The sequence below is a fragment of the Thamnophis elegans genome, chromosome 4, assembly GCF_009769535.1.
Source record: "Thamnophis elegans isolate rThaEle1 chromosome 4, rThaEle1.pri, whole genome shotgun sequence".
NCBI lineage: Eukaryota > Metazoa > Chordata > Lepidosauria > Squamata > Colubridae > Thamnophis > Thamnophis elegans.
Window position 1 is genome coordinate 102,611,015 of NC_045544.1, and position 27,102 is coordinate 102,638,116.

The following is a 27,102-nucleotide window of genomic DNA, read 5'->3' on the forward strand; positions in this document are numbered from 1 at the left end:
TTTTTCACCATTATTCAAAACTAAGTAATTGTTATGTGTTTCAGATAAACAATTCAAAATATGCTACAGGCTTGATTTCTAACAATTTACTATTGTTTTGAAAAAATAAAAATAGCTACCTCACTTTATCTGTTCCTCCCATTATACAAAATCCCACTGGAGAGTAATCTTGCAACCTACAATTCAAATAAGTAGTAAATTATTAGACCATTCTACTACACTTTGCCTACTGTGTCCTCTCAGACGATGAAAACTGCTTAAAAACCCTTTAAGGTCTGATAACATCATTCTTTCCGGGTTACATTTACTATCTCTATAGTTATACATCTCTCCAGGAGAAGTTGAAATATTCTAATAATTTATATCATCTCTCAAAAGCACAACTCATGTGACAACCTCCAGGTTCTTAAAATAAGTGCTGTGCCAGTGTGTTAAATGATGCTGAAACTGTCAATGAAGTATTAGTAAGCACACCACACATTTCATTAAAAAAAATTCTCTAATTGCAAAAGTAAGCAACAATAAGATTTTGCTCCTTACTATAGTCTTAAAGATAAAAAGGGCAAAAGAGAAAGCTCATAAATATACAAAGGAAAATATCACGAATTCAGAATATTTATTTGTCTAATTAAAACAAGAAAACAAAATACGAACTTGAGAAATATTATTAAAACCTCTGATGAGACAAGATTATGGATTTGTTATTGCTTGCTAAAGAAAACAAACGTCTCCACAGTCAAAGGAGATTAAAAGATCTCAAAAATCTGAAGTGATGGCTGGCTTTGTATCACTTTTAACTCTTAGTGGAATAGTAAGGAAGAAAAATATTGTCAGTTACATGGTCCAAATTACAGATCTTAACTTTACTTTCCCTTAGTTTTATTACGCTGAAATGGTGGATAGTTAGAATAATCATAATTACACACACACACATTTTCTCTCTCTTTCTCCTTGAAAACAGGGGTGCAATATTTATTGACTGCACTTTTCTTTTTCTATGCAGACAATATTAAATATATCAGAGTCAGTTTAATCTAGTGGTTAAGGCTCCAAGCTGGAAACCAGGAGACAGAGTTCTAGTCTTGCTTTAGGCATGAAAAATCAGCTGGGTTACTTTGAGCCAATCACTCTCAGTCCAACTCACCTCAATGGACTGTTGTGGGGAGAAATAGGAGGAAGAAGGGAGATTATATATTTTCACTGCCTTGAATTATTTATAAGAATAATAAAGGTGAAATAAAAAAGATGAATGGGTGAGATTTTTTGAAAATTCCCGTGTCTGTGTGTGTGTGTGTGTGTGTGTGTGTGTGCGTGCGTGTGTGTGTGTGTGTGTGTGTGTGTGTAAAAGTGGGCATAGAATAGGACACAGTAAATATTTAGTTCAATATGCAGCTGAATATAATATATATGATTTTCTTATTCCCACTTGAATTATGCAGAAGTGCCAAAGAGCTTTATATGTATCAACCAACATAGAATTTTATTTTTTCTTGTTAAGGACAATTAATTGAAAATAACAAACAAACGTGATCATGCAATTCAGAAGGAGAAATATACACATCCAGACAAATCAAAACCTCTACATAATGAAAACCATTTTTTTCTGTATTATTAAATTCATATAGTAACAAAAAGTTTTAAATGGACAAGCAAGTGAAAACACCTAGATTGCTTGCCTGGACAAAGAATTAATCAGGCTGAGGTATCACAGGAAGTCAAACTGATTTCTTCCATCTCAGAGAAGAAGGGATCAACTGCACAGTTCAGATGAAAAGACTTCTTAATTAATCTGCTGATCTTGTGAATGTTTAATTAAACCCAGATGCAGGTACAGGAGATAAGTTAAAAAGCAGATGCCATGGTAACAATTGTATTTTTTAAACAGGTACCTAAAACACACTGAGATCATGATAATAAGCATTAATTATATTTCCAAAATTCATAACTTGGTCTAAAATATTGCACCAGATAATGATAGGCTGGATATATTTGTATTGCTTGAAACAATTATGATTTAATGGAAAGCCAGCAAAGGAATTGAGGGAGGGAGGGCTCTGAAACACAACTGGCTCTAGATAGCAGAAGTGGCTAGAGATAATTCATAGCCAAAAATAGAAGAGCCCATTTAAAAAAAGTTTACAATGGATTAGGAAAGTATTATAGAAATATAAGGGAAAATATCAGATCTGTTGTGCAGTATTTTTGCAATAGAATTCCTTGTCAGTGTGACCATTCATTCATTCAAAAATTATGACTGTCTTCAGAGACACAAATTTCTCTCTTTCAAGACTTACTATCTAGCTTTCCGTAACCTAGATTCACAAAAGGATTTAATTACAACTCCCTTTATTCCTGACCACCAGTCAGGTTTGTTAGAATTGATGGGAGCCCAAGCTAGAAAACAAATTACAAACAAATTTAGTTTGGGGAAGCCTGATCTAAATCCTGAATTCCTCAGTTGATTGGTCAAAGTATGAAATAGTACCACAGTACTCTTTAAAACTCTTTAAAGACTGTAAAAACCCTGTAAAAAGAGTCTGGAAATAAAAGAAAATAGGGAATAAAATAAAACTGGCGTCAGTCATTGATTCAAAGTTGAAACAGCTGCAGTCCATTTATTTATTTATTTATTTTTAAAAGGAGGGGGGGAAATACTCACTGACAAAAGGATCAAAGGATCACAACAACCCACGGAAGAGTTGCAGATGAAGGTAACTGTGAGCAGTTTGGAAAGGGAAAGGAGGAATAGATAATAGCAGATAACTGTAATGCAGCAGGAAACGTTTAGAATTTTCTGTAACAGCTCAAAGCACCTAGTATATATAGACCAGTGGTCTCCAACCTTGGCGACTTTAAGACTTGTGGACTTCAACTCCCAGAGTTCCTCAGCCAGCTTTGCTGGCTGAGGAACTCTGGGAGTTGAAGTCCACAGGTCTTAAAGCTGCCAAGGTTGGAGACCACTGATATAGACCACATAATCATCATTGCTATATGTATGTAGGCCACTGCTTTCATATACAAACCCCAAACCACTCCAAAATGGACAAAAAGTATTGTTATCCTCGGGAGTACTATTTTATTTATATTTTATATTTCTTAATTGTCCATGTCCCTCACTCTAGGCAGTGTACAATATGATCAATAAAATTAAAAATTAAAATTAGAATAATTTAGGGTTAAAAGTTTTAAAATTGTAAAACAATATTATTAAAAAATCATATATACATATAAGATTCCATTAAAGATGCCACTGCTGATGGCAGCCTCGGTGAAATGTCTTTAGTAGTTCTGATTTATATGTACACTGTGAGCTTATGCACCGGAGACAAATTTGTGTGTTCAATCACACTGGTCCAATAAAGAATGATTCGATTCTATTCCATTCCATACCAAACATTTCAGAAGGTAAAGAATTCCAAGATGGGAGACTAGCAGTTATTAATACAGGTGTTGGGATGGGGTTCTTATGAGCCCTCTCAAGTTCCATGATTGTGTGGGTTTCTGTGTTCCTCACCACAAGCCTACAAAGAAGGTCAAAGGATGGGATGTCTCCCATTGCAGTAACAGTGGCAGAAAATCTGTCTTTCTTGAAAAATTTTAACTGATGGGGTCTGTAGAATTGGACCTGGAAGCAAACTGGCACCTAGCTCAACTTGTGGAGCAAAGGTGTTATATATGCCCTTTCTTAGGCACTTAGTGTGGCTCATGTGGCTGCATTCTGCACCAGGTGAAGCTTCTGGATACTTTTCAAGGGTAATTCCATAGAGAGCATGTTGCAATAGTCCAATTGCGAGATGACCAGGGCATGAATAACCAAGCAGAGGGCTTCCCTGTCCAGGAAGGGACATGACTGGCACACAATGCAAAGTTGGACAAACACCCTCCTGGTCACAGTTGCCCTCTGCTCTTCAAGCAGGAGCTGTGAATCCAAAAGGACACACACACACCCAGTTATATATCTGGTCTGAGGTAATGCAACCCTATCCAGGACCAAAATTGATAAACTCCTAGATAGGGGCCTATCCACTGCCACTCTGTCTTACTAGAGTGCTGTTCTCCTTCTAGAGTCCCACAGACTTCTGGCACCATAAAAAGGTGTCCACTTTATCATTCACTTCAGCTGGGATGAAAATATATAGCTGGGTATCATCAGCTTATTGGTGAAACTTTGTCCTATGGTGATGGATGATCTTGCCCAGCAGTTTCATGTTGATGTTAAAGAAGAGAAGAGAACACACTGAGCCTTGTGGCACCATACAAAGAAGGGGCTGCGAGCAGGACCTCTTGGTCCCTATTAACCCCAATTGGGACCAGCCTTGGATGTAGGAGGTGAACCAGCAAAAAACTGTACTCCCCTCCCTCAACTCCTTAAGTTGACCTAAAAAAAAATGCAATGGTTGATATTATTGAAAGCGACTAGCAGATCAAGAAGAGCAAGAATGGATGTCACAATGGAGTTTCGGCCCTATGGTTGGGCCACTGAAAAGGATCCAGATGCAGAACGTGGCTTATAGATTAGACAAGAAGCACAAAAGCAAAAGTGTAATGGCAGAGTTAAATCAAGACAAAGTGCAAAAACAAAACAAAACACGGATTTTTGCTGTTACATTACAAAGGCACCATCATGATATCGATAAAAGCTTAAAGAAAATTAAAGATTAAGAACAACTGGCCTGAGCTGAGCAAGAAGATGCAAAAGGGAACTCTGAGTTATGACTGAAACTATGGCTTTAAATAGACTTTGCTGTAGTGTACAAGGAACTATTAAAATCAACAGAAAGACTGTGATCACTCATTTAACATTTTATGAAACGTTTCCAAAGTTTTCTTTTTCTGGAGGAGGAGGAGAAGAATACAGGAAATGACTTAGTGTTAATATTAAATCCAAATGCCCAGGGATTCTATAGCATAGAATTATTTATTGTTGCACATACTTTAAACTTGCTTTTGAGCATTAAAATCAAAGTAAAGGGAAAGTTTAATTTTAAAAAGCTCAACCTCTCTCCCCAAATTGCATTTATTAGATAAGAAATGAAAACAACAAATAAGATAATAAAACTAATAGCAGCAGATAAAATTTTAAGTCAATCCACAGACACTAAAATTAAATAAGTATAGTCAAGAATATATTCTTTTAATTGTCATGAAGACCAGCCAACACTTATGATTAAGAAATATGCATTTTTTTCCACAAAAAGGAGTGACAAAAGAAAAGCTTCCCTTCTTAAATTCACAGTCTTTACCAGAGAACCAAAAATTGGATGCTGATTATAAAGAACAGCAGAAGTTCCACTGTTGTTAATTTAAATACTGGAAAACCTGTGAAGTCTTCACAAGACTCCATTCTTGCCACTCATTAGTGCAGAGAATCACAGCTTATTAATTGGAATATCGTCAGAAGTACCAGAAAAAATCATGAACTTGCTAATTGGTCTCAGACCAATAGTATAGAAGACTTCAGGTGAAGTAGCAACCTTTCCTTTGTTTAGACTCTTATCACATATGACTGGAAGTCAAGAATGGCAATGTCGAGCCCAAACCTGGCTGTAAGACCACAAAGCATGACTCCTGTGCTATAAAATGTTGAAACTTTAATTTCATCCTGTGAAAATCTCTGTGACATCAGACCATCTTGATTACAAAAGAATTGTAGAAATGCCTGTATGAATCAATTATATTTTATCTCATTCAGTTTGCCTTGTTTTCATTTTGCATCAAGTATTGTTATTTTAGACGCTACATAAAAATATCCACATTTTTGTATCTATTTCTCCTAAACTTCATTTTTCCCAGTTTATAATATGGCAGGATAGTCACATCATTTTCATAAGATTCAGCATACAAATTCATGGCTTTGTGCAAATCACAAGGCTGTCCATTGGCTTGGTCAATTAAAAATACTTAATATAATTGATGATCTGCTGAGGCCCTACCACAACTCATCTAATGAGAAAAAAATATTTTGGGGGGAACAAACTATATGTTGGGCAAATTTTGATGAGATAGCTTAAAATAAACAGCTGGTGAACCACAACTAACAAATGTTTTTAAAATTAATCCAATTTTTCTTTAATTTAGTGCTGTAATATATTTTTCTACTTCACAATTTCTGCTTAATAGTAGTTTATAAAATGAGTACTATTTTTCAGTACTTATTTTAATTCCAGATTTTTAAAATAGTTTTTCAATATATTAAGCTATTTTTGTCAAAGCCTTTGCATTATCTAAATACAACAATACATTAATACCTTATTATTGTTATTTAAAACTTTGTTTTAAAGAATTTTGACATCTTTGTTATCTCCTTGGTTTTATTCATCTGTCCAATGTAATGAAATAAAGACTCAAAAATAAAATTGCTATTTTAACAATTGGTAAAAACATTTTTAATGGCAGTAAAGAACAATTAGGCATCTTGAAGAATCAAAGATCCTACATACCTATGCAAGAAAAAAAAAAACCTCTTTAAATTCCTGTAATTCCACAAATCCATCAGATTGTATTTACATTCTCACCTGCTGGGTAGCGTTCTATAACCGGCCAGTTGTCCACCTGTAATGTGGCATTGCCACCACTTCTTGTAAAACGTACTACATGGTATTTCCCATCATTAATGATTGCGTTGACTTCTTCAATTGCGATATCATCTGTTCCAACATTAAATTTAACACCAATTTTTCCTTGGTGCTGTGAAGAAAAGCCAGAAACAATGGAAGATGTTAGTAGTTATTTTTAAAAAGTTACTCTACACATTGAGTTGCAGTGCTTTATCTAGTTTACCCTTTGAAAGGATACGTTCTCCTCAGTTTTAATCTTTAGAAGGATAGCATAGGTAACATTGATCTTCCTCAAAAGTTCTATACAATTTTCTTCCCTCCTACTATTGTCAATTTCCTTCTAGAAGAGATCTCTGAAGGGCAAGGGAAGAAATTACATGAGCACTATTTAAAGAAATCTGCTCAAATGGACTTTTTCCTCCCTCCCTATGGGAATAATCCTAGAACAGTAATTTTATTGTTAAGTAACAAATATCCCAAATAAAATTCCGGAACCAACAGAATGATCAACATTAGAATTCTCAATCAGTATTTAAATGTAGTATTCTCCTGGGTGGATAATATTGATGAGGCAGAAACTGCTCTATATCACAGCTAGAAAATATACATTATTCAATGTAGCACATGGAAATTTACCAACCAACTGAACTAAGGAAAGAACAGTCCCTAATCTGAAACACCAGGAAGGACAAACTGGTTTCAGATCTAATTAGTCCCACTTCCCATAAAATTATAATAGCAGTATTGGCAATTAGGTAGTTTTATCTATTCAAAGCATTGCCACATTGCTCAGGCAACAATTCACTCCAAATATTCTTATCTATTTTAATTATTATGAAAAAAAGGACTCATAACTGGGAATTTACTGCTTAATGGAGTAGCTTGCTGTGTTCATTTAAAAAATACAGACTAAAGCAATTATTGATTTTTGTTTCCATCAAAGACAAGTGAAATGCTCTTTTTCTGAATAATCATTCTGATAAAACTGAGGGTAGAAAGGAGCAAACTGAAAAGCGAGAAGAAAAAAGGAGACAGTAATAGTACTAGTGGTAATAATAATAATAGTTAACCGTAGAACGACTGACTGAATAAACTTAATTGCTGCACCTTTTGAAAAGTCCCAGATTCAAAAACAAATAGAAAAGCACTTATTTGAGAATGTACTATTTCTTTTTCTTTTTTTGGCATCCTCCTGATTTTTTTTTATTATTATACAATTTTGTGTCACTTTTTATACTATATTTCAGATCTATATTGAGAAACCTCCTCAAAGAAGCATTAACAACTTCAGTCCTTCCTACCAGCAGCCTTAATTGTAAGATTAGGCAGAGATGGGGATGTTCATGTTTGACTACATCCCTCAGTTAAACATAACTGAACTGTAAATTTGTTGGGTGAATTGCATAGACTTCCTTATCATATACAGACTGTGGCCACAGAGCACAGCTAGAATTATCCCCAGGGAGATTGGCTAAGTTCAGAACCACCATCTTGCCTCGGGGTTTAACTTGAGAACAATGGGAGAGAGCCTGAGGTGTTTATGAGGATTTTCATTGACCTGGCATATATAATATTAGGTTGGAGTAGGGGTCACCCATTCTTCCTTCATGAGGGGAAAAAATAATTTAAAAGAAAAACCATTTTAAAACCTGCTTAGAAAAGATGACAGGAAAAAAAAAAACCAGAAACCATTTTTTCTAGGTAAACAAATTCCAAGGCAAAAAAAAATGAGATTGTGGATTCTTCTAAACTGTTTCAGCAACTGAAGTGACAAATTGTGCAATTCATGTGTTTTAATCACCCTCTTACTCAGCTATTCATATTCATCAGAAAACGTAAAAACAAACAAACAAAAAATGTAATTGCTCTGGCACTGTAAGCAATCATCCCTTTTCATGAATTATTAAATATTTAAGAACTTCCCCAGAGGCATGTGACTATAAAATACATATACTTTATTCAACTTTTTTGCTCCAAAATCAAATGCCTTTGAAATCCATCCAATTTTGATGATGTTCTTTTATTTCAGTATTCATCCATGTCTTTCCTACTTGCTTCCACTTGCTCCTATATAACATTTTATAAACAGAAAAAAGAAGCAAAACACCTTTAAAAATTAAGCAGGTGCATGCAAATTATAGTAACTAGATGCATTTACATGCTTTTATGTGGCAGAACTCACTACTTCAAAAAACTGGCAACACAAACAACAATATTGAATATCACAGGAAGATTAAAAAAAATGCACATGAATGCAAGAAAGCAGAAAAAAATGGAAACTTTGTTTCTCTGACCCAGTTTTCATTTATTTGTCACCATACAATTCTGATAATGCAAAACCGTAGGTCGATGTAGCCATTCTATGGTCAGTCCTTTCTAAGCATGTGCTAGAACTGCAGCTATATTAACCATTTAGTGATTATATACTAATCACGATGGCATAATTCTGTTGCGTAGCTAATCAGATTGACTATACTACAAGAGTGTCAATAGAAGTCTCCTATTATTTGATTTCTGTTATCTCTTCTCCAGCACTGAACTAGTAAGGTAGGAACAAAATTGCTTAAGCTATCTGGACAACCACTACTTCTTTGAAACTTTCTGTATTATAGTTGCAATGCTCCCCAAAAGGGAGTATTTCTAGGTTACTTAAGAATATATTCCCTTTCATTGACATAGTGAGTCAAAATATTATCTCACTTCTCAGTGCTCAAAGCATTATCAAGTGGAGGGCTCTTTTATAGCCTATATGAGATTAGATAAACGTATGCTTCAGAAGTAAATTTCAACCCAAATATCTAGTTTTTGAAGAATTCTGACATTCCTTTAAGAAAGTTGAGAATTTTATAGGATTTTTTTTTGTATGTCTTAATTACACACTGTGCAGCAAGTCCCTACAGCAGAACATGCTATCTTTGAATAGATGCATTCTTATATCCTGCCTACCCCATCTTTGCACAAAGGCCCACCCTAACTGAAATCAGGGATTCAAAATTCACAAAGACTAGGATTTTCATTTGTGTTGGGCTCTCACAAGGCTAAAATTTTAGGCATATGTGACTGATACCACATTTTATTGTAAAGCGTTGTATTAAACTTTGGAGAGAACTTAAAAAACCCTCAACCAAAAATTATGTTAATATTGCCACTGCTTCTGTATTCAGATTACATTAGTGTTTATAATACAATTCAATATCAAGGTTGTTTAACACCAAATCTTTCTCTTTGTAATGTGCTTTAAAAGAAATTTAGTTATCCAGTCCATTGAAAGACTGTAAGAAGTTCTACAACTGATAATTCAGTTATCATTTAAAGCCATTTGGTTTTGGTTTAGGGTAACAATAGAGTTACTATTATAAGGAAATCTCATTAAAATTTGCATGTAAAAAACAGTAAAAGCAGAAGTAGCATCCAGGAAGCAGTGTTCTGTTTTGGTACTTTCCTTCTGGAACGCGATCCAAAATTACTTTTAATTACAGAAATGCTACTTTAATGAACTGAAGAGGACCCGGAACTCTATTATGTTCCTTTAATATTAAGAACAAAGGAGAATATCTTCCCTTTTGGTGAGAAAATCCAAGTAGCCCAAAATATACTTATTATGTAAAAATACATGAAAAACAAGTCTAAAGTAGATGGCCAGATGGAGTGTACTGATCAAATGTATCACTGCTATTTTTTCTTCTAATCAAGAAAATGTAAGAGTTTGACTTCAAAACATTCCAATTTCAAACGGATCATTTCGAATCTCCTTATTGGGGGGGGGGGACTTGCCTGTTTTGAAAGTTCTGACCTGCAACTGGCCTACTGTTTGGCGAGTTATGATTTGATAAGCCTTTTTCCAAACTTTTCTTCCCAAATCTGATCAACACAAAGTGTGTCTTTGCTGCAAAGAAGATTTAGATTCAGAGAGTGAAGTGTTGAAGACAAAACTGCATTTAAGCACTTGGTCACATGTGGAAGTATACTACCTGTCTTCCTGTTTAAGTTAAAACCATTTGATATAATTAACTAAGAAGGAATTAACATGGAAGGTGGATCATATATATGTATGTATGTATGTATGTATGTATGTATGTATGTATGTATGTTTGGCAGACTGTAATGTAAATATTTAGGTATGTGCATATTTGGTTCCTCATGCATGTGTTGTTAATCCTGCTTATGTTGTAAAGGTACAGATTTCCCCAAAAAGTGTTGATTTAGAGTGATTTGTAGGGTTTGGTATGAGCCGAGGTGGCTCAGTGGTTAGGGTGCAGTACTTCAGGCCACTTTAGATGACTGTTATCTGCAGTTCAGCGGTTCTAATCTCACTGGCTCAAGGTTGACTCAGCCTTCCATCCTTCCGAGGTGGGTGAAATGAGGGCCCAGACTGTGGGGGCGATATGCTGACTCTGTAAACCGCTTAGAGAGGGCTGAAAGCCCTATGAAGCGGTATATAAATTTAACTGCTATTGTTATTGGTATGTATTAATATGCTCTATGCAGGTTCTGGAGCCTTATTGATACTAAGTAAAGCACAAGATACTAAATTTCTAGGATTTATTTAAAATGTAGAGATTATATTGGGATGTTTTATATAGCTTTGATATGCACAATTCTCTATGCAAGTTCCAAGAATGGCAAATAACAAAATGTGCTTTGTGAAGTACAAACACCACTCTTTTTGCACTTGTGTTACAATATTATGTGCAAGCCACAAAGTACTTTTTTCTCATTTTTATGAAATTTCAGCTTGCTACAAGACACCCTAGGGATACTGTTGTGCCTTGTTTTAATGTTATTCATATAGTTAAGAAGCACCATCCCCTTTTATATGCAGCCAGAGGCTATTCATATGTCCAAGCAGAAGGATCAGTAATGAGCAGCCTAGTTGCTTTGTGCCTGGCAGGCAGGTTAAAAGAAAAGACCCAAATGTGATACATGATATTGTTAAGTAGGTAAGGTAGCAGTGCCTAGAGAGAAAAAATGGCTAAGAAAATGATTTTTTTTTAAAGAACATAAAGAAAAGCTTCACAGAAGTGGAAGTACAATTTATGCCTGCCTGCTTATTTGTCTACTGGCTTGGAGAGGCATATTTGAAAGTCATATGAAAGAAATGGGTTCTTTTACTCTACATTATGCAACCAAGTTCTCTAGGGAAGGTGGAAGGAAAGTGGAGATGAGAATGAACAGCAGCAAAGTGGACAGACTCAGTTACAGGAATATGAGTGCACCCATTTACTTAGAAGGAAGAACATGGACAAGGTAGGCCAAGAACTGTAGAAATTACTAGTGGACCTCCCCCCTCCTTCCCCCAAAACAGAAATTCAACAAGATCTGTACTTTCATTGCAAAAATATCCCTGAATATTTTTCCCTGCAGATGTAACGTTAACAATCAGTTCAGTAGAATTGTGTAGTACTTGGAAGCTAGGAAAACTATTCCTTTTTGACTAACTTCCAGTTAGCACTTCTAATGAGGAACCTACTGTACCTATGGAAGTCCTAATTCATGCAATCAGTTTTCTCTGAAAGTTGCTGTTAAGCATGTCATTTGAGTTCATTGAGGACGTAATTGTGAGCTCTCTAGCTCCTTCTTGACTCTGAAAAAATTCAATAGTTCAAGTCCAGAACTGCTAAGTTCTTGCTGTAACTCTGGCCATGGATCACTACTCCCACTAAGTATGGGTCACATTCATATTCCCTTTCATTTGTATTCTATGTTGTACACTCATCATCATTATCATCAATCATTATCATAATCAACATCACCTTCCTTTGAGAAAAGAGACTCCTATATTTTTCCACTGGTTGTTATTCCAATACTTTGGTTTTCACTCCATAGTTAGCTCTTCAGTTATGTAAAACCCAGGAGATCTCCCATATTTCCATTAAAACATGAGCGAAGATACTTTAAGCAACCTTAGAAACAATGAAAATACTGCTACTGATAAGTGGATATCTTCCTATGAGAAATTATCTGAGAATTTCTCCCCTGGAGAAATTTAGAAAAACTGTCTAACCCAGGTTTTTTTTTTTTAAGTATTTCAATAGGCAATTTGTGTCTAGCTCTACATGTGATACACACAGTATTTCCATTCTCTTGCCTAATATGTATACACTAAATGCATTCGCCTAACCTACCTCTGCTTTTCTTTTGCACATAACCGTAGAAAACATGCCTTTCATGCATTCTTGTGAATTCAAATTTATCCTACATTTAGTGACATTTAAACAGTATGATTATAATGCAGATATAAATCAAGCAAAAGATACTGGAGGCAAGGAATATTTCACACATTTAAAAGGCATTAAACAGAGAGAAATAAACATTGGTGACAAGAAAAATACTGATTCTATCACTCAAGTACTAAACCCTTTTATATCTTTACAATTATTACATTGCATCATTACTCTTTTTTTTAATAATGGGATCTCTGCCTGGAAAACGGATGAAGTGCTTCAAATGTCCTTTTTATGGCTCTGAATGATCATAGCCACTGATTTGAGACAGTTAATAGCCCTCCTATAATATCTTCTTTCTCATGTAATAAATGAATTATTTAGACAGTTTATGAACCAAATCTTTTCCCATGAAAATTGGGATTAAAAAAAAGAACTGCTGATGTCTGCTGCTTGAGGCAATGAACTCTAGTAGCCCAATGCTAGGACTATTTTTAGGTTATCTAATGCTAAAGATATTTGGATCCCAGGAGTTTATCATAAATATCACAATTATTCTAAGACAGTCTTGAAAATTTTGAGGTTTTCAAAGCCCACTCTAAATATCAGTTCCAGATTTTACAGTTTTAACTGGAATATGATGTGGAGAATTATTAGCTTTATAAAATCAAGCAAGGAACAATGGATGCCATTTTGTCTAAACCTGTACTCAGTATAGTATACACACACACACACACACACACACACACACACACACATATATATATATATATATATATATATATATATAGAGAGAGAGAGAGAGAGAGAGACAGACAGACAGACAGACAGACAGACAGACATATATAGGGAATAGAATGGGAATTTATCAATTTTGCAGACAACACCATGCTGGCAGGAATAGCCAACACTCCAGGAGATAAACTCAAAATACAGAAGACTTGAACACTCAACCCTATCTAACAAAATAAAATTCAATGGTGAAAAAAGTAAGGTTCTACATTTAGTCAAGAAAAAACAAATGAACAGATATAGAATAGGTGGGAGCTGGTTCAATAGTGGTAACTTTGTGAAGGAATGTGGAGTCCTAGTGAACAAGCATTTAAATATGAGCCAGTAGTGTGTGGCAGCAGCCAAAAAAAACCAAAACAATCCTAGGTTGTATTAACAAGAGGGATAGCATCAAAATCAAGTGAAGTATTAGTACTGTTCTATAAAGTCTTAGTAAGACCACACTTAGAATACTGCATCCAGTTTTGGTTACCATATGATACAAAAGATGCAGAGGCTCTGAAAAGAGTGCCGAAAATGGCAACAAAGATGATTAGGAGACTGGACTCTAAAATATATGAAGTGCACTTGCAGGAATTGGGTTTGTCTAATAAAAAAGGACTGGGGTGCCATGATAGCAGTGTCCAATATTTGACAGCTGCAACAAAGAAGAGGAGATCAACCAATTTTAAAAAGCACCAGAACACAAGACAAGAAACAATGGATGGAAATTAATCAAAGAGAGAAGCAATCTAGAACTAAGGAGAAATTTCCTAACACTGAGAACAATTAATCGATGGAATAGCTTGCCCATAGAAATTGTGGTGCTCCATCATCACTAAAGGTTTTTAAGAAGAGAATGGACAGCTATTGGTCTGGAATGCTATAGAGCAGTGATGGCGAACTTTTTTTTGGCTCCCCTGCCAAAAGCGGAGGGAGGGCAGGGGGGTAGTGTACAGGCCTGCCACACCCATAATGCTATGCACTTGAAACCACCACCACCCCATGCATGCATGCATGCGCAACCAGCACCTACCCCTTTTGGCACAGTTTTTTCGCCCTTCCCAGGCTCCAGGGGCTTTCTAGGAGCCTGGGGAGGATGAAAACAGCCTCCCCTTCCTCCGGAGGGCAAAAAATGGATGTATGGGGAACCCGGAAGTTCGGAAATGGTGACTTTTAGTTTGCTTGTAGTCCTGGTTTTTGCTCTCCGGAGCCTTCAGGGAAGCCTCCTGAAGGCCCCTGAAGGCTCCAGAGGGTGAAAAATGGACCTACGGGGAACCCAGAAGTTCAGGAATTGTGACTTCCAGTTTGTCTGTAGGACTGTTTTTCACCCTCCGGAGCCTTCAGGGGCCTTCAGGAGGCTTCCCTGAAGGCTTCAGAGGGCAAAAACCAGCCCTTCCAGTTTGTCCATAGGTCCATTTTTCGCCCTCCAGATCCTTCAGGGAAGCCTCCTGAAGGCCTCTGAAGGCTCTGGAGAGTGAAAAACAGCCCTACTGCCAAACTGGAAGTCAATTCCCGAACTTCCAGTTTGCCCATAGGGCTGGTTTTTCAAGAAAGTCTCCGGATAACGAAAAACAGCCTCAAAAGAAGGCCGAAGTCAGCTGGCCAGTGTACGCATGCACGGGACAAATGGCTTCCCGTGCCATCATGGGTATAGAGTCTCCTGCTTGAGTGGGGGTTTGTACTAGAAGACCTTCCAACTCTGTTACTCTGTTATTCTGTTATCTTGGAGCCTGCAGAATTATCAGATTTGGTTTACTTATTTTCCAGACTATTTTTTTCCATTTCCACATTGGTACACAAATTGGTTTAAAAAGAATGTTTGAAAGATTTTTCTTTGTCTCTCTTTAAAATGCACATTTTAGACAAATTTTAAATGAACAAGTACACATACATTGCAAATAATAATAAATACAGAAAAGTGTAAATGTTGAATTGAATTCTAATTCATATATAGGTCAGGAACATGCAATCTGTAGAAATAAGGTAAGTGAAATGAGGGTGGGTATAAACTACCTGGTGATCCATGAAGATCTAGTGAACTGCACCTGCCATCGTGTTTCAAAACATTTCATCAAGCTGCGCCAAGGCAGTGTTTTGAGGCAGCACTTCTAATCTGGAATGATTATACACACACATAGAAAAAAATCCAGATCTGAAGTTGTTAAATGGGAATAATGGATTTCAATAAAGAGACTTGAGTTTTAACAAGTGTAGTGGTGTGATCTTAATTAATTCTTAACTCTCACCTCCTACCCTTTGAATACTCATTGTTATTTGATTAGGAACCTGCACATCTCTTACTTCTTTATGACTGAAATCCAAAGCATCACACTTCAGCTAGTTTCTTGGTTGGTTGAGGTACTACATCTCTAATGAAATTGAAAATTTAAGTTCCAAATTTTGAAAAAAGAAGAAGAAAAAAACTAGAGATAGAAATTTGAAATACAATATAGCTGAGGAATCCTGCCAAATATCTCAGATTTATATGAGCACTGATCAATATTACTATGGAGTATATGAGGAGTGTTTCTTTTTTGCCTTCAGCGAAAGAAAATAAACCACGTGGATATTCTCATGAGTCCAGGGTATAGCAGGTCATAATATCATTCTGCTGACATTGATGACTTGCATGAATTACTAAGTTGCAATTTAGGCGTTGATAAATCATTAACATTAATGCTTCTCCATAAGCAACTGTAATTTGGATAGGAAAAAAGCAAGCTTATCAATGGTGCACCCAGCTTTCTTAGAAATGGCATTAAAGATGACTGCAGAATAATATATGTAAGTAAGAATCCTTCCAAAAGCGGCTTCAAGGAAAATTTATAGTTAAATAGTCTTGGAAACCATTCTTTTTCTTTTCTTTTCTGTACCTGAAGCCTCTCTTGCTGCAACATTGCACAGAAGGAAAGTGAAATTGGTAGAGATAAAATTATATTATGGTAACTGCCATTAGTAATATCTCCCTATACTTAATGTATTTGGTCAAATTCACCTCCATTTTTGCTACTATAAAAGACGTTGTTCAAAGAAGTGTGAAATTTCTCCCAGTTGCAAGAAAGTCCACTTTCATTGCTTGTTAGGTGGTGGTCATTTGACCACCACCTAACGGCTGTGACCAGGGGGGCATTCGCCCAGGTTCGCCTGGTGCGCCAGTTGCGACCCTACCTGAATCGGGAGGCTCTCACAACAGTCACTCGGGCCCTTGTGATCTCTAGGCTGGAATACTGCAATGTGCTCTACATGGGGCTGCCCTTGAAGAGCATCCGGCGGCTTCAGCTAGTTCAGAACGCAGCCGCGCGAGTGATTGCGGGTGCACCTCGATTCACCCGCATAACACCCATCCTCCGCGAGCTGCGCTGGCTGCCTGTCGATCTCCGGATGCGCTTCAAGGTGCTATTAATCACCCATAAAGCCCTACATGGCAGTGGATCTGGATACTTGAGAGACCGCCTTCTGCCAATTACCTCCCTGCGACCAATAAGATCCCATAGACTAGGCCTCCTCCGTATTCCATCGGCCAGCCAGTGTCGGCTGGCAACCACAAGGAGGAGGGCCTTCTCAGCAGTAGCCCCGGCCCTTTGGAACGAGCTCCCCGTAGAGATTCGTACCCTCTCCACCGTCCAAGCCTTCCGCATAGCCTTGAAGAACTGGCTCGCCCGTCAGGCCTGGGGATAAGGATAGTTACCCCTCCCGAATGATGAATGTATGTTGCCTACCATTTTATTATATGTCTTCTATCTTGATGTTTGTGTTCCCCCCTTCCCAGTTTTATGTGAGCCGCCCTGAGTCCCCTCAGGGAAAAGGGCGGCCTACAAATTCTAATAAAAAAATAAACTTAATTTAAAATACCAGATTTGCAATAGCAGTCCTATATCGAATAGGCCTGGCTACCATCGGGAGCAGAAAACATCCATTGTTCTGCAACCTGCCCAATTCAGAACTACAAGACCATTGCCTTGTTAGGCATCTCACAGTTCACAGTATATAATGAGAAGATTGCCTTTGATCCCACGAGGCATAAATTTTGCAGGACTATTTCATATGGATGGTAGAAATGAGAAACTTTCTGATTTCAGAAAGCAGAGAGGTTTATGCTCTTTACTGAAATTCCTAAAAATAGGCCATATTCAGCATTTGACACTGACGCGCCACCCCTCCTCTCCTGCTGGTTTTACTTTAGAACATGTTGAATACAACAGTGACAAGATATACTTGAGACATAATAAGAACACACTTATGCCTATTCACATTGTCCTCAACTTATGACCACAACTGGCACTAGAATGTCTGTCAATAAGTGATAGTCATAAAACACCATGTCACATGACTGCACTGCTTAGCAATGGCAATCCTAGCACTTCCTCTTGAGGTAGGTCACCAAATTCCACTGGTTGTTACTTGAGGATCCAGCCCAATCCAAGCCATTCTAAGCCCAACTCCAAGCATCAGTAACGTAACTGACCCTGCTCACCTTTACCTTCCCCCCATTTCTGCCCTTTTGGTCACCCTGAACTCTACCTTGCGAGACATCCTGCTTGCCATACCGCAATTCAGGGACTTCCTGACATGCCATGGCCTCTTGAACCATCAGCTGCTGCAGATCAGGCCAGCAGTGCAAAACCACTGTGCCCCAAGAAGCTCCAGCTGTCACAGCAGCATGACACAAAGCAGCAGTTCCCCAGGAAGTCCCAATCACTCCATCAATACAGTGTAAAGCTGGAACTGGCCTGGGAAACCTCAGTTACTCCAGCTGTCACACCAGCCTGGTGTCAAATGCACACACTCTTGCCATCTTGTACTCATAGGTCCCTGCTGAGTTGCACCCAACCACCCCAGCTGACTTCTGGTTTCTTGCTTCTGCTGACGATGAGATGTGCCACTCTGGAAGGAAGTTGTTAACTATGTGAGGCCATCTTCTCCAACCCTCACAAGGAAACCACCATGTGTGACTAGAGAAGAAAGCCTCATGTGGCCAATATAGATTTTTTTTTCTAGCAGTAGACTTATATACCGCTTCATAGGCCTTTCAGGCCTCTCTAAGCGGTTTACAGAGAGTCAGCATATTGCCCCCAACAATCTGGGTCCTCACATCTGTGGTCAGTTGAAGGAGCAAGAAGACATTAAAGGTCAGTTAAGGTGGCAGAACCAATAAAGTGCAGGGGATCAAAAAAGGCACAGATAAGGGAGAGATAGGTGGGTAAAGTTTAAGCATCCTTGTGGCTTAAGTGTGGGCGGATATCCAACCACCCAAATGTTGATTACATGACTGTGGTATAGCAATAGCATTTAGCAATAGCACTTAGACTTCTATACAGCTTCACAGTGTTTTACAGCCCTCTCTAAGTGGTTTACAGAGTCACCATATTGCCCCCAACAATCTGGGTCCTCATTTTACTAACCTCGGAAGGATGGAAGGCTGAGTCAACCTTATGTATGTAGTATGCTACTACAACCCTATGTATGTAGTATGCCACTAAAGGCATAATTTCAGGGACCACTCTCTTTGTCCAGCATCACAGTAATTTTGAATTATCATTGAATGAATGGTGGTAAATTGACAACGAACTGTACATGGACACATTTCTCTTTTCTTCAAATCTTGTCAAATTCAAACTATTTGACAATTTCCCTGTGCATTCCTGTGAGCTATGAGTGCCAATCCATCAGCATAAAAACCAGGTATTTTTTATCATGCTTTACAGCAGGAAAGGTAAAAATAAATAAATACATAAATACCCCAGAACAAAGCACACTGAATGATCAAATAAAAATTGTCTGGGCTGCAAATCCAACTGAAAGCAGGCAAAAACAAGAAGAAAAGATTTTTGATGTGTTTTGCTTCTACTCCCTTCCTAGTTAGGGCTACTGCTAAAATCCAGTAATAGATTGGGATATCAAATATTGATTAACCTCAGGCAAATAAAAGAAGGAAATAATAATCCAATTTCTCAAATGTGTCAAAGTGAGATTGTCTGAAAAAGAAACAACTTTTCAAGTGTTGTGGTCAATGTCGCACATGCCCTTTCTAAAGCAATTATTTTCCAACACTCTATTTAAACCTAGGCTTCGATAGTTGAAAAATCTTTCAAGTCCATAGTATGACAAGGTAACAGATATGGGCTTATATTATAATTGCGCTCTTCAGTACAAAAAAGAAACACATGCAGACATCAGAACAAGAATTGGAAAATAAAGGAGTAGACTTCTTCCTTAACTCTTTCCATAAATGATTGCTTTCTTCACCAAAGCATGTGGTTGGTGTGTGTGAGAGGGGGAGTGAGGGAGAGAGAGAGAGAGAGATTTGAGATATGTTTCAATCTCATTTACAATCTGATAATAACATTTTGTGTAGTTCACTTCTGTGAAAACCAAACTAGTTTATGTCCATTGTGCCTGGATTGTACTACTGGTATTCTTTTTAAAAAAAAAAGAATAGTAAGTTATTAAAAGTTAAAATTAAAATACTAAGAGCTAATACAAATTAAAAGGAATAAAAAAATATAAAGCGCAGAAAAGAAAGAAGAAATAGAATAGAATAGAATAGAATAGAATGAAAAAATATAGTAAATAGTAAGAAAAAGATATAAAGATATGACTTCTCTCAAGGACATACAATTTTAGTAACTTATTGCCTTCTCAAAGGACATCTCATAGCTCATATTTTCAAACATATTTAAACAAATCTTTAAAGCCTTGTTGTTCAGTGTTGGTCAGCAAACATTCATTTATGATTATCAGAGATAACAACATATCTATTTCAATCTTGATCAAATAAACCCACTTCATATTCATTGTTTATTCCTTCTAACAGTCTTAATATTTAATTCATTTAAATATTGTTGCATTTGATTTTTCTTCATTTCTTCTTTATCCTATTGCACAGAGTTCTTCAAAGTTTTAACAAGCTCTTTGTAAATCGAAGAAGAAACAATTATCTAAGTCATTCTTTTGGTATTCTAAGGGCAAGGAAAATTCTTCTCCATTAAAGAGCTCCTTTATTGTTTTAATCACCATTGATGCTGAGTGTCATGCAGATAATGAGCTTGTTCCTCTGGGCAGGGGAGTGAAAAATTGAGGACAAAGTCTAAAATACATATCACTCTAATTATGACAGGAAAAAATAAGTCTACTACTTGCACAATTTCCTATTCTCTTCCTATTCTCTCAACTGACAGGGATTTTATTTTAGAACTGAATCAACTATAGTCCAATTTCTAAAATCAAATCCAAGAATACAATATAATTTCTCACATAATAGATATGGACAAAACACTTTTTATTCTTAAAACAGATTTAAAGCTAAATATTTATTTATTTATTTATTTATTTATTTATTTATTTTTATTACATTCTTATGCCACCCACGTTCCATGTAAGAGGACTCATATTCTAGTAATTCCAGTAATTTTAGAACTGTAAGCAAGGAAGCAAAGGGAGATGGAGATTGGAACACAAAATTGCATTTGTTTTCCAAATGATTTGAAATATTGACTTTCCAAAGGAAAATGTAAAATATATTTGAATTTCATTCTCAGTAGCACTGAGGCAACTATATAGTATTTCTCAACTCCATTCTTTCTTCTCAAGAAAGGAAGGCTAGTTTACACCATTTTTCCTAAGATTTTTGAAATATTTTGAAAATAATCAAATATTTTCTACTATTTTTGAGATGGCTATTTCTCTTTTCACATGCTCTAGAATTATTTTGGTCACTGTGGAATATGACTGATAATGTACAAGGAGCCAGACTCTAAGGAAGATGGATGGTTAAGGAACATGAAAAATTAATTAATTAATTAATTCTGATTAAAGAGAGATGGGAAACCGATGAAGAATGCATTGTTCTATGAGAATGTTAATGAAAAGTTCCCCTCAATTTATCTTCCAACCAATTGAGAATGTAAGTTTTGCATGGTATTAAATTTCTCATTTGCAACAAGCCCTCAACCCCAGCTGTGTCAATTTTGTGGCTTTTAACACAAGTTTTGCTTGTTTTTTGCTTTTTAATTAAAATGATAATGATTTTACAATGGGCCTATTTGATACATGTTCTGTGACTTAGCCAATGTGACCATTTCTTATAGAGAAATCAAAGCAGCCATTAAATTTTATTTTGGGAATTATGGTATATTCTGATCCCCAAAGTAAAAATATTATAGGAAAAAAAGGCAAGAACATGCAGTATCAGCACATTTGATAGAAAATACATATTTTTTTAGCATATAAGTATTTCTGACAGTGCCATCACCTCCTATTCTGAGTTTCATAGAAACCACTGGATTTGTTATACAATCACCAGCCTAAGTTGACAGAGAGCATACTTTTCAATTGATCATAGTACCAGCAGATCAAATTACTATTCAACTAAGATAACTCAGGAAGTAAAATATGTGCAGAATTTATTCACATTTATTCACAAACCATATTCAGACTGCTGGAAGGACTGCAGCTACTGATCCTGATTCAAATCCTCACTCATAATTTAAGTTCTATGGCTGCTTTAGGATGAAAAGTGTTCGGAGACTACAATTGGTCCAGAATGCAGCCATGCGAGCGACACTGGGTGTACCAATATACACCCATGTTACACCCATCCTCTGCGAGCTGCACTGGCTCCCCATCGGTCTCTGAACGCGCTTCAAGGTGCTGGTTATCACCTTTAAAGCCCTACATGGCTTAGGACCCGGATATCTACGAGACCGTCTTCTGCCACATACCTCCCAGCGTCTGATAAGATCACACAGGATGGACCTTCTCCAGGTGCCGTCGACTAGACAATGTCGTCTGGCGGCTCCTCGAGGGAGGGCCTTCTCTGTAGCTGCCCTGGCCCTATGGAACGATCTACCCTCAGAGATCCGGATCCTCCCATTCTTTCGGCCTTCCAAAAGTCTACTAATGGGGGACAAGGCCATGAGAGCTGTGAGTGCCTCCACCTGTGTACTGGACCCGTGTTCCTCCTGGCTGGTCGCCAACAGCAGTGAGGTGACACGAGGCTGGATCCAGGCGGTTGTCACCGCCTCTCTTCGGGAGGGGCACTTCCCCGCCACACTTAAAGCGGCGGTGGTGAGACCCCTCCTGAAGAAGCCATCTTTGGATCCAGCTGTTCTCAACAATTATCGTCCAGTCTCCAACCTCCCCTTTGTAGGGAAGGTTGTTGAGAAGGTGGTGGCCTTCCAGCTTCAACGGTCCTTGGAGGAAGCCAGTTACCTTGACCCCTTCCAGTCGGGCTTCAGACCTGGTTACAGCACAGAAACCGCTTTGGTCGCATTGACCGATGATCTCTGGAGAGCCAGGGATGGAGGCCATGCCTCCATCCTGGTTCTCCTTGACCGCTCGGCAGCTTTCGATACCATCGACCATGGTATCCTTCTGCGACAACTGCGGGAGGTGGGGGTGGGAGGCACTGTTTTGCAGTGGTTCTCCTCCTACCTCTCGGACAGGTCGCAGTCGGTGTTAGTTGGGGGGCAGAGATCGACCCCTAGGCCCCTAACATACGGGGTGCCACAGGGTTCGGTCTTATCCCCCCTACTATTTAACATCTACATGAAACCGCTGGGCGAGATCATTCGGAGGCACGGGATAAGATACCATCAATATGCGGACGATACCCAGTTGTATCTGTCCGTCCCGTGCCAACTCAATGAAGCGGTGGACGTGATGAACCGGGGTCTTGAAGCCGTTAGGGACTGGATGAGGGCTAACAAGCTTGTACTCAACCCGGAGAAGACCGAGTGGCTGTTGTGTTTCCCTCCCAATAATTCGGCTAGTGTTCCATCACTCAGGCTGGGGGGTCAAACTCTATACCCCTCAGACAGGGTTCGCAACTTGGGAGTCCTCCTGGACCCACAGCTGACCTTCGACCACCATCTGACGGCTGTGACCAGGGGGGCATTTGCCCAGGTTCGCCTGGTGCGCCAGTTGCGACCCTACCTGAACCGGGAGGCTCTCACAACAGTCACTCGGGCCCTTGTGACCTCTAGGCTGGAATACTGCAAAGTGCTCTACATTGGGCTGCCCTTGAAGAGCATCCGGCGACTTCAGCTAGTCCAGAATGCGGCCGCGCGAGTGATTGTGGGTGCACCTCGGTTCGCCCACATAACACCTATCCTCCGCGAGCTGCGCTGGCTACCTGTTGACCTCCGGGTGCGCTTCAAGGTGCTACTTACCACCCATAAAGCCCTTCATGGTAGTGGATCTGCGTACTTGAGAGACCGCCTCCTGCCAATTACCTCCTTGCGACCTATTAGATTGCATAGATTAGGCCTCCTCCGAATTCCATCCGCCAGTCAGTGTCGACTGGCAACCACACGGAGGAGAGCCTTTTCAGTAGTAGCTCCGACCCTTTGGAACGATCTCCCCGTGGAGATTCGTACCCTCACCACCGTCCAGACCTTCCGCACAGCCCTCAAGACCTGGCTATCCCGTCAGGCCTGGGGATAAAGGTCGTAATCTGTCCCCACCCGAATGATGAATGAATGTTGTGTACTATTTTTACTTATGTATTGTTTTATGTTTACTGTTTTGTACCTCCCTCCCTATATTTTGTAAGCCGCCCTGAGTCCCCTCAGGGAAAAGGGCGGCCTATAAATAATAATAAAACTAAACTAAACTAAACTACTAAGACCTGGCTATTCCAGCAGGCCTGGGGCTGTTGACCTCATGAATGAGGTCCAGCCCCACTAAGATTGAGTGCATGATGTGTTTTTTAAACTGCTTTCCCTCTCTATTTTAATTTTTAGTATTCTTTTTAGAGTTGTTTTTATGTAAGCCGCCCGGAGTCCTTCGGGATTGGGCGGCATATAAATTCATTAAACTTTGAACTTTGAAATCTCAGTTTAAATTACCACACAGGATTATTGAGAGAATAAAAATGAAAGAATGACAACATTATCGAACTTTCTGGTGAAACAGACATATCTGTTTATGTGCAAAATGACATTCATTGTTCCTTTTTACTTTTGAGAAAATATCCAGAAACTAGCTCCATTTTTGCACTTTGCTAACATGGAAAATCTAGTGGAGAAAATGCAATAACCAGGAGAAAATCAGTAGCTGCAGAGAAGGTTCCATATTGATTGCTGAGCAAGATTCTTAACCATTATTTTCAATTCTGAAATGATATTTTTAACCTGTAAGTTTTCTGATAAAGGCTATGTTATGGAGAATATTATTTAAGTGGAAAATGAGAGAAACAAGATTAAAGATGGATAGAAACCAGGCAAATATGGCTTATGACTATTTTGTTAGTACAGGAAGAAGACACACAGAGTGGGGGGGGGAGAGAGAAGGAAGAAAACACACACAGAAAGAAGGAAGAAGAGAAGAGAGACACTCTCTTTTGGAGCACAGGCTTTTCGATTTCCTTCTTTCCCCCGTTTAGCTTTCATCTGGTGGTCAATGGACACATGTAGCTGCTATCTACTTGCTGGTTATCTTAAATTCACTTCATGGCAGTAAGCAGTTCGTTTTGCCACCCTTTAATTGCATACACCTGCTTGCCTTCAGGGGTTGTGGGTACTCCATCACTGGAGACTTTTAAGAAGACAAGTTATTTGTCTGGAATAGTATAGGATCTCCTGCTTGAGCAGGGGATTGGACTAGAAGACTGCCAAGGTCCCATCCAATTCTAATGAAGATAATTGCTCTCCAAATTCTTTATTCCTGCTAGTTGAAAATGTCTCTTAACTCTGTTGCAGGACAGTAGTAAAGGGAATGTACACAAATCAATGTGTTTCTGATCTTTATCCCTATATGTATTCACTCATAACTTTCACATTAATGTGTTATCTTTAAATCTAAACATTAGCATTTGAATAAATATTTGAAAATATTAACTTTATGTATACTGTAGTTTTATAATGTATTTCTTTGTTTTTTTAATGTTTGTCAGTTGCCCAGAGTCTTAAGAGAGGAGCAATGTCTAAATAAATGTAATAAACACATTCTGAAAATTGTGCTACAGCTTACCAATTTAAAAAAGAATGCATACACATAGCATATATTATAGAAACATGTATACAATCATCCATTTGTTAGTGAAACTGCCAATATAAATGCAATCTGTATTAGAGAAAATTTATTTGCAACATTGGGTAAGAAAATGTGGAAATTATTATGAGACATATGGAATCGTATGTATCACAGTGCATATATTAAGATGAATGTACATGCTTATGTGGCTTATATAAAGAATTGCACACTGATATGGCAGTTGGGCAAAATGAAGTGAAGACTGGGAACAGAAACAAAATGAATTTGACAGATTTGCTCATCTTTGGCAAGCAAAATGTCTCTGTTTCAGATAGCCAATTACTTTGTTTGATCCTCCTAACTATGCAAACAGACTATTACATGACCAGTGGAACCTCTCAACTGAAACTATGTTTGCCAAACTTCAGCAGTTTGGTGTAATGGAAATTTAGCAAGCATTTGGTTGAGAACCCTAGAAAGCTACAATAAATATAAAGACTATGAAACTGAAAAGTTGCCCTTCCCCTCACAGAGAAGTGTCTGATAATTTGGCCTATTCTAGTGTTTTGTAGCTTCATGTTAAAATGGAGGGGTATTGACACTTTTTTCCCTTTTTTAATTGGTTTTCAGATAAATCATCCCTGAGAGAATCAGATGTAGGGTACTTGTAGAAGATTGGAAAGGTAAAGTGGATTGTGCAAATGCTGTGTCAGCTTTTCGTAGCTGAAGTCTAATGCATCTGTATTGTCAATTTATTTTTCTAAATTTTGCACTGGCAGTATTTACCTAATTTTTAAGCAAGGCTTTGCGTACATTTCTTTATTTATTTCCACTGGCAGCTTTAGATATTAAAATACCCATGGGCCACCATTTTTTTGGCCTTAACTTTAGCTGCCTCCACAAAGTCTGTCAGGCTCATGGGATAGGAAGGACTGTATGAGGGAGGCGCTTATTGTAAGAAGCAAAACTGCCACAAATAGTTTGTCCAGAGGCATATATGATTCATGTGGAACAGACTGCTCGTTGTACAGCTGATGACTCTACTCAATATGTTATCCTGTCCAGCCCACACAATATTGAAGACACATGGTGATTAGCTCATTCCAACAAGGCTAAAGGTAGAGAAAAATGGCAGGGACATTTTCTCTGAAATTTCTCAGGGGAAAGGAAGTCTCCATTTCTCAGAGCAAGACTCCCCACTAGTAGTTATAGTAGCACTGCTACTAAAAAAGCCCCCTCATGATACAATATAACTTCTAATATAACTGATGCATGGAGAACTTAAAAAACAACCGATGACCATTGAATAGATTACTGTACGATAAAAGGCAGAACATTCACTCATACATCCTAACAGTTTGAAACTGAACGGATCTAAGTCCACCAATGAGAATTTCTGAGAAATTATTTCCAATCAATATGAGGCATCAAAAAGATATAGGTGGAAGGGCAATTTGGCATGTCAATTTAAATTTCTAGAAATTTTACTCAGAGAATATTTTTTACACCCCTAGATTTCTTGGGGGAGGTATAGCCTACTGCTTTTCTACTGATGGATGAGAGTAGGCAAGCTACCTACAAACCATAAAGCTCTGCCGAGCTGGCCTCTCATCACGAAGTGGAAGAGGGAGAGG

At 38.0% G+C, this 27,102-nt stretch overlaps 1 protein-coding gene across 1 annotated transcript in view; it reads right to left on the minus strand.

The window, feature by feature from the left end:
• Positions 1–6,585: 6,585 nt before the first annotated feature.
• Positions 6,586–27,102, minus strand: part of LOC116507755 (neurexin-1-like) — a 305,988-nt gene continuing 285,471 nt past the window's right edge. The window contains exon 8 of the mRNA XM_032216082.1: positions 6,586–6,687. The gene's annotated coding sequence lies outside the window, so the exon portion shown is untranslated. The remainder of the gene's footprint in view (positions 6,688–27,102) is intronic.